Genomic DNA, 7,106 nt, shown 5'->3' on the forward strand with positions numbered 1-7,106 from the left:
GTGTACGCTTGGGTAGGGGGTGTCGGGCTGCCCGAGGTAGATGCATGGGGGGGCGCAGCTCACTATGACAATGAGCTGTCCCCACCCCGGACGCACCCCTTACCCCCTCAACCCCAGTCCAGCTTCTCGTCGCAGTCCGACTCCCCGCGCGGCCCCCGCCCTTTCCCCTGCCACCCAGCCGCCGGGGCAGCGGGAGCAGAGTGCCGGCGGCGCTGGGGAGTCCCCTGGCCACGGAGGGGGAGGGGATCGGAAACCCACCTGAGGGGGAGCTTCAGTAAGCCGACAGCCGGCGGCACGTCCTGGGCGCGGGCCGGGGGCGGGCTCAGCGCCGAGCCGCCGAGGGGCTCATGGCCCGGAGCCCGAGCCCGCGGCCGCCGCGGCTCGCCGCGCAGAGCCCTGCAGGGAGCGGCCCGCACGACCCGCTCGGCTCCGGTGCACCCGCCTGCCGCCTGCGCGCGCCCGCGGGCCCACTGGCCTCGGCTCGCTCGGCACGGGCTGGGCGCGCGGCGCGCGGTTGGAGCTCTCAACCCCGGGATCTGCAGGGATCCATCGTCCGGCCGGCGGCGGTGGCGGGCGGGGCGCGGGTGCGCGCGCGCGCGCCCGCGAGTGTCTGCGAGGGCGGCTCCGGGCCGGGCCCGGCCGGGGAAGCGGCACCGAGGGTCGGCGCGGGCTGGCTTCGGAGCCGGCTGCCTGCTGCGAGGCCCGGAGGCTGGCGCGGGTGTGCGTGTGTGTCTGTGTGTGTGTGCGCCTGGTGCGCACAGGAGGGAGGGCGTCTGCCCCGCGTCCCTCCCCGCGCTGGCTCCTTCGGATCGATGCTCCCGCCTCTTGCTGCTGCTTCTTTGGAGGCACACGCGCGCGCGCGCGCTCACACACACACACACACACGCTCGGAGTCACACTTGGCTGATTCGAGCACTTGCTGTGCGGACACACAGGCACACACGCAGGCCCGCGCTGCACCGCCCCTCTCAACCACACACCCCCTCCTGCCACTGCCGCCCACGCATCAAGGGCCCGACCCACAGGCGCGCATTGCTGCTCATCACCTTTAAGCGCTGTGCCGCGTACACACATGCACACATGTGGGCGCGCACAGCCCCGGCCGGCCGGGTCTAGGCGCAGCCCCTCAATGCCGTCTCTACCGCAGGAACAGAAACCCAGCAGCAGAAATGCAAGTCTGGACAGAAGTGAGGGGAGGAGAGCAGAAGGGGCAGGAGAAGCCTGTGCTCTGAGCCCAGGCCTGGGGGCTGCATCTCTCACTTCCCCCCTTTTCCCTTCCTCCCCTCTTCCTCTTGGAGAGGCGGGCGGGGGAGGGGGGCTCCTTGTCCAATTAACACAGAAGCCACAATCAAGGGGAAGTTGTTAATTTGCTGATACTCATTAGGGCCTCTTAGCGGCTGTCGAGGTCTGACGGTGTCAGAGGATGAGCACTGAGGTGCAAGAATTGCATCCCTAGCGGCTCTTGGCTTCCACTGACTGGCTTGGTTGGCCCTGCCCAGGGTGGGAGAGGGAAGACGAGCGGCTCGTGCCCGGGGCCAGGGGTCCAAGGTTTTAAACTGGAAGGAAAAAAAAAAGCCTTCCGTGAGAAGGAGATACCGTAGCGGAGGGAAGTTGGCTAAGTTTGGAGGGAAGACAGTGGCGCGGGGTTGGCAAGGAACCCGGGAGAAGAGAGCTGGACAGGGAGGTCTGAGCTACCCGAAGACGGTCCGGCCGGGGAGCTGTCCAGCAGCATCAGGCGGTGCGGCCAGGCTGCGTGTCCGGGCAGCCGCTGGGTGGCAGCACACTCCCAGACACATCAGCATCTCCTCTGGGGGCGTTTAGGAGTGGGAGTCCGCCAGGGAGGGTCTCCAAAGGGGACCTGAGGGAGTGCCCGACCCCGGGCCTGACCCTTGGATTCCTGGTGTTCTCTGCGGGGTGAGGGGCGGAGGAGCGTCTTGCAGCATCTGAGATTTCCCCCACCTCCCTACACTTTCAGGCTGAGTGACACGTGGAGCCTCTTCAAATGGCTGCAAATTGCTTCAGTCACCTGGGAGTTACTGAAGGAGCAGCGGGGGCGGAGGAGAGGGGATGAGGTGAGGTGGAGGCAGGTGAGGGCTGCTGGAGGCCGACACGCAGCCTCGGAAGGCTGGAGAGGCAGGAACCAGGCGGTCCTGGGGCTCAGGAGCAAACCCTTAGCTGAATGATGCAGATATTGCGAATTTTATATGATTTGTTTAAAAGGTTATTTATTATAATTGGAAAGGCAGATTTACAGAAAGGAGGAGAGACAGAAACAAAGATCTTCCATCCTTTGGTTCACTTCCCAAGTGGCTGCAACGGCTGGAGCTGAGCTGATCTGAAGCCAGGAGCCAGGAGCATCTTCTGGGTCTCCCATACCTGTGTAGGGTCCCAAGGCCTTGGGCTATCCCTGACTGCTTTCCCAGGCCACAAGCAGGAAGCTGGATGGGAAGTGGAGCAGCCGGAATACGAGCCAGCAGCCATATAGAGTCCCAGCTCATGCAAGGCGAGGACTTTAGCCACTAGCTATCATGCTAGGTCCTCATATGACTTTTTGAGGATTATACAGGCTAATGCATGGGAATGCTCAGTACATTGGCTTGTGTTTAGTAAACTCTGTGAGTAAATAACTTAGTGTTAACATTGGTATTTGGATGCAGCAGCAATTCGGCTCAGGGCAGGCTCTGAGACAGGAATCCTCACACTGGTTTGAAACACCTGCAGAGGTTTTCAAAATACTGAGGCTAGGGTTGTGGCATCACTGATAAAGCTGCCAACTGCGACGCCAGAGCTGGAAATGGCAGGATGTTAAAGTCCCGGCTGCTCCAAGTGGGTGCAGCTCCCTGCTAATGGCCTAGAAGACAGCCTTGAGTGATTGGGTCCTCTATCCACATGGGACAACCAGACGAAGCTTTTGACTTTCAGAAGCTACAGATCTGACTCAAGGGTACCACAGACCCACCTTAACAAGCTGGGTTTTTTTTCTTTTCTTTTTTTTTTTTTTAAAGATTTATTCATTTTATTACAGCCAGATATACACAGAGGAGGAGAGACAGAGAGGAAGATCTTCCATCCGATGTTCCACTCCCCAAGTGAGCCGCAACGGCCGGTGCTGCGCCCATCCGAAGCCGGGAACCAGAAACCTCTTCCGGGTCTCCCACACGGGTGCAGGGTCCCAAATCTTTGGGCCGTCCTCGACTGCTTTCCCAGGCCACAAGCAGGGAGCTGGATGGGAAGTGGAGCTGCCGGGATTAGAATAGGTGCCCATATGGGATCCCGGGGCTTTCAAGGCGAGGACTTTAGCCGCTAGGCCACGCCGCCGGGCCCAAGCTGGTTTTTTTTTTTTTTCAAGCTTTTTTTTAAAAATTATTTTTTATTGGGCCTAGCACGGTAGGCTAGTGGCTGAAGTTTTCACCTTGCATGTGCTTGGATCTCATAAGGACATGGATTCGTGTCCTGGGCACCATGCTTCCCTTCTAGCTCCCTACTTGTAGCCTGGGAAAGCAGTCGAAGATGGCCCAAAGCCTTGGGACCCTGCACCCGTGTGGGAGACCTGGAAGAAGCTCCTGGCTCCTGGCTCCTGGCTTCAGATTGGCTCAGTTCCGGCCATTGTGGCTGCTTGGGGAGTGATTCAACAGACGGAAGATCTTCCTCTCTGCCTGTGCTCTCTGTATGTCTAACTTTCCAATAAAAATAAGCAAATCTTTTAAAAAATATTTTCTATTTTGTTGAAAGGCAGAAAGACACACATACAGAGAGAACGATCTTCCATCTGTTGGTTCTCTCTCCAAATGGCCGCCTCAGGATGGGCCAGGCAGCATTCCACAGCCAGTTCCATCCAGACCTCTTACCTGGGAGGCTGGCACCGTCCGCCTTCAAGGCTGCGCAGTAACAGGGCCCTAGAACCAGAAGCAGAGCCAGGACTGCAATCCAGGCATTGGGTTGACCTAAAGTCAAATCCCAGCTGTTATACTGATGCTGCGTGTTCCTTGGACGGTTAACACAGCCTGCCCGAGGAACTCCCTCTTTTCCACAAGCCATAAAACCCATCCAAGACCCGCGCAGGGAGGGGGACGCCTGCTAAGCAAACAGTAGGTGTCCTGGCAAGAACGGCCAGGAATGGGGGGAGCAGGTCCCCCATGCAACTTCCCCGGCAAATGGCCCCATCTGCTCTAGGTGCAGAACCTCCCTCCAGCTTCTTAAAGAGCAGGGGGCGGGGAGGGCGGGCAGAGGGAGGACAAAACCCCCTGGGACTCCTTGCAGCTCCTCTTCGCTCCCCATGCGTGAAATCGCAGGCTCCCCAATCTGTCGGCATCCACTCCGTCTGCCGGCTCAGCAAATACAGAGACAATTAAGGAGTTAATTAGCAGGCAGCTGGGGAGGGGCCCCCACGACTCCCCTGTATTTCCCACCCACTCTCCTCCTCTTCTCCTGCCATTCTCTCTTTTCTAGCCCAGGTGTCCCTCTCCAGCCACCATCACTCCACACCTTCACCTGCCACCCCTGTCCCTGGTCCTTCTACCTGGCTGTCCCCTTCCTTCTTTCCCATTCTTCGCTCCAAATTTCCTCTCTCATCTACTCAGATTCTTGTCCCTTCCCCACCCAGGTCACATCTTCTGCTGGGCCGCCCTTCATGGACTCTGTTTGCTCTTCCCCTCACAGCCACCCCACACTCCCTTCTCTACCCCTTTCCACTCACTTCTCATTACCCTTTCATCTCCAGCTTGAATGTGGCTCTCAGGAGATGTACCTCGTGGGGTGCCGATCTGCCACAGCGGTTGGGTTCAAGGCTGCCTGCCAGCTCTTGGCCGGCCAGCCACTGTGGTCCTGAAGATGCCTGGAGACCTGCCCCATTGCTGTTCGCGTTTAGGGCTTCTCTGACTCCTCTGTCTGGGTCTCAGCAGTTTGTCTCTGCATCCAGGACCGTGCTATCCTTCTCCTCCCTCTGCCTCTCTGGGGGCGCAGGGCTGGCAGATGGCCACCTGCCTTCCAGCACATATCCTGATTTGTGTGTCAACATGTCACTTTCCAGCATCACAGCTTCAGGGATCACTAGAGACTCTGTGTGTGTGTGTGTGTGTGTGTGTGTGTGTGTGTGTGCACGCGCGCGCACGTGAGAGAGAGAGAGAGAGAAATCAGGGCCACAACACAGATTCTAAGGGTAGGTTGATGTGTGATTCAGAAAGGGAGGGATGGGGTGTGGAGGACTGAGATTAGAGCAGAGGAGAGGCATAGGTGAAGAGTGAAGGCAAACAGGGACATGGAGAAAGGGCAGGCACTGCTAAGGTCCTTTCTGGCTGCACAACCTCAGGCCTCTGAGAGGACGGATATCAGTGTCCCCTCCACACAAAACACCTGTTCAGTCCCCTCTCAACATCTCCCAGGTTAAGCCCCCTCCCGCACTACCTGTCCTGGGAACAGGTCTGTCCTGTGTCTTCCTCCTGTACCTTTCAGGGTCCCTCCTGTCCCTTCCCCCGACTGCTGCTCACTCCCACAGGAGGGCAGGGAGGACCATGTGGGAGGCAGGCAGGGGAGTGGGGGGCAGCGTCCAGACATTCAGCAGGTGCATGCTATTGATGGCGTCCCAGGCAGGGTCTAGATCTCTGGCATGGGAATGCCAGGGCCTGGCCTCAGACTGGCAGACACGGTCCAAGGAGCTGTTTAATCAGGAGCACCCCTGTGGGCTCTGGCTGAATGTGGAGGTCCCCCATGCCTGGCACACCTTTCTCCCAGGACATCAGTTGGCCCTGCATGGCATTTGTGCCTCTGAGCTGTCCCTCAGCTAAACATGTTCCTCCTCTGTTTCCCGCCTATCCACCCCCCCCCACCCCATCTGAGACTGCTGCCTTCCTCCACGGACCCCTCCCACCCTATCCCAGTCCCTTCTGGAAGGCGCAATCTCAGCGCCCAGGGCGGCCGACAAGCCACGGAGGCAGTGCCGGTGAATAATTCATGGGACTGGGAGGCCCTTATCTCCCTGGCCGGCCCCACCCGGGGCCCCTGCACCGGCCGCCGGCCCTCGGCTCCTAGCTTTATCTCGACGCCCAGCTTGTAACACAGCCCGCCATATCACAAGCAGAAGGGGAGATTAATTTTCTGGTTTTGCATGGGCGGGGAGGAGGAGGGGGCGTGGGGAGGCGCTGGGGAGCAGAAGCTGGGATCTTTCCGATTTCAGACTCCAGCGGCTTAATCCTCTCCCAGGCCCGCAGGAAGGCGAGGAAGAGGGTGTTGCAAGCCAAATTTCATCATCGGCGGCAGTCCCAACAGAGGGAGGAGGCGGCGAGGGGCAAACAGACGGGAGAAGCATCAGCGCTGGCGCAGAAAGGGGATCTGTCAGGAGACGGGGCGGGAGACAGGCCCTCCACCTGGCCGGTAGCTGGCTAGGCTCACCGGCAGCTGGAGCTGGGGTGTGGGCATACACCGGCAGGAGTCCCTGGGCATGGGACATGCCCTTTGGTTGCTGAATCCAGCCTGGCATCTGCTGCACCTGGCACAGCTCCTAGAGTGGAACGGTCTCCAGAGAATGTTGTCTGAGCGAGGGGCCGAGTGTCTGGAGGAATGAGGAGAGCTTAGTAGGTTCTGAGGGCTTCTTGCCATCTGTCCCCGGGTGGTCCCGGCATATGCACACTGCAGGCTTCCTTAATTTCCTAAGCTCCCCATGATCTACAGAGGTCAGAGGGGCTGGCCCAAGGAGGTTGCAGATCCCCACAACTTCTGCTGGGATGACCCACTTACCCAGAGGCAGAGGAACATACCTCAGGTCAGCTGTGCAACAGGGCAGCCCTGGAGTCCCAGGATCAATCAGAAATGAGTCCTGCCCTTTTTTTTTTAAAGATTTATTTTTATTACAGTCAGATATACAGAGAGGAGGAGAGACAGAGAGGAAGATCTTCCGTCCGATGATTCACTCCCCAAGTGAGCTCAACGGGCCAGTGCGTGCCGATCCGAAGCCGGGAATCAGGAACCTCCTCCAGGTCTCCCACGCGGGTGCAGGGTCCCAAATCTTTGGGCCGTCCTCAACTGCTTTCCCAGGCCACAAGCAGGGAGCTGGATGGGAAGTGGAGCTGCCGGGATTAGAACCGGCGCCCATATGGGATCCCGGGGCTTTC

This window comes from Ochotona princeps, chromosome 15 (assembly GCF_030435755.1).
Source record: "Ochotona princeps isolate mOchPri1 chromosome 15, mOchPri1.hap1, whole genome shotgun sequence".
NCBI lineage: Eukaryota > Metazoa > Chordata > Mammalia > Lagomorpha > Ochotonidae > Ochotona > Ochotona princeps.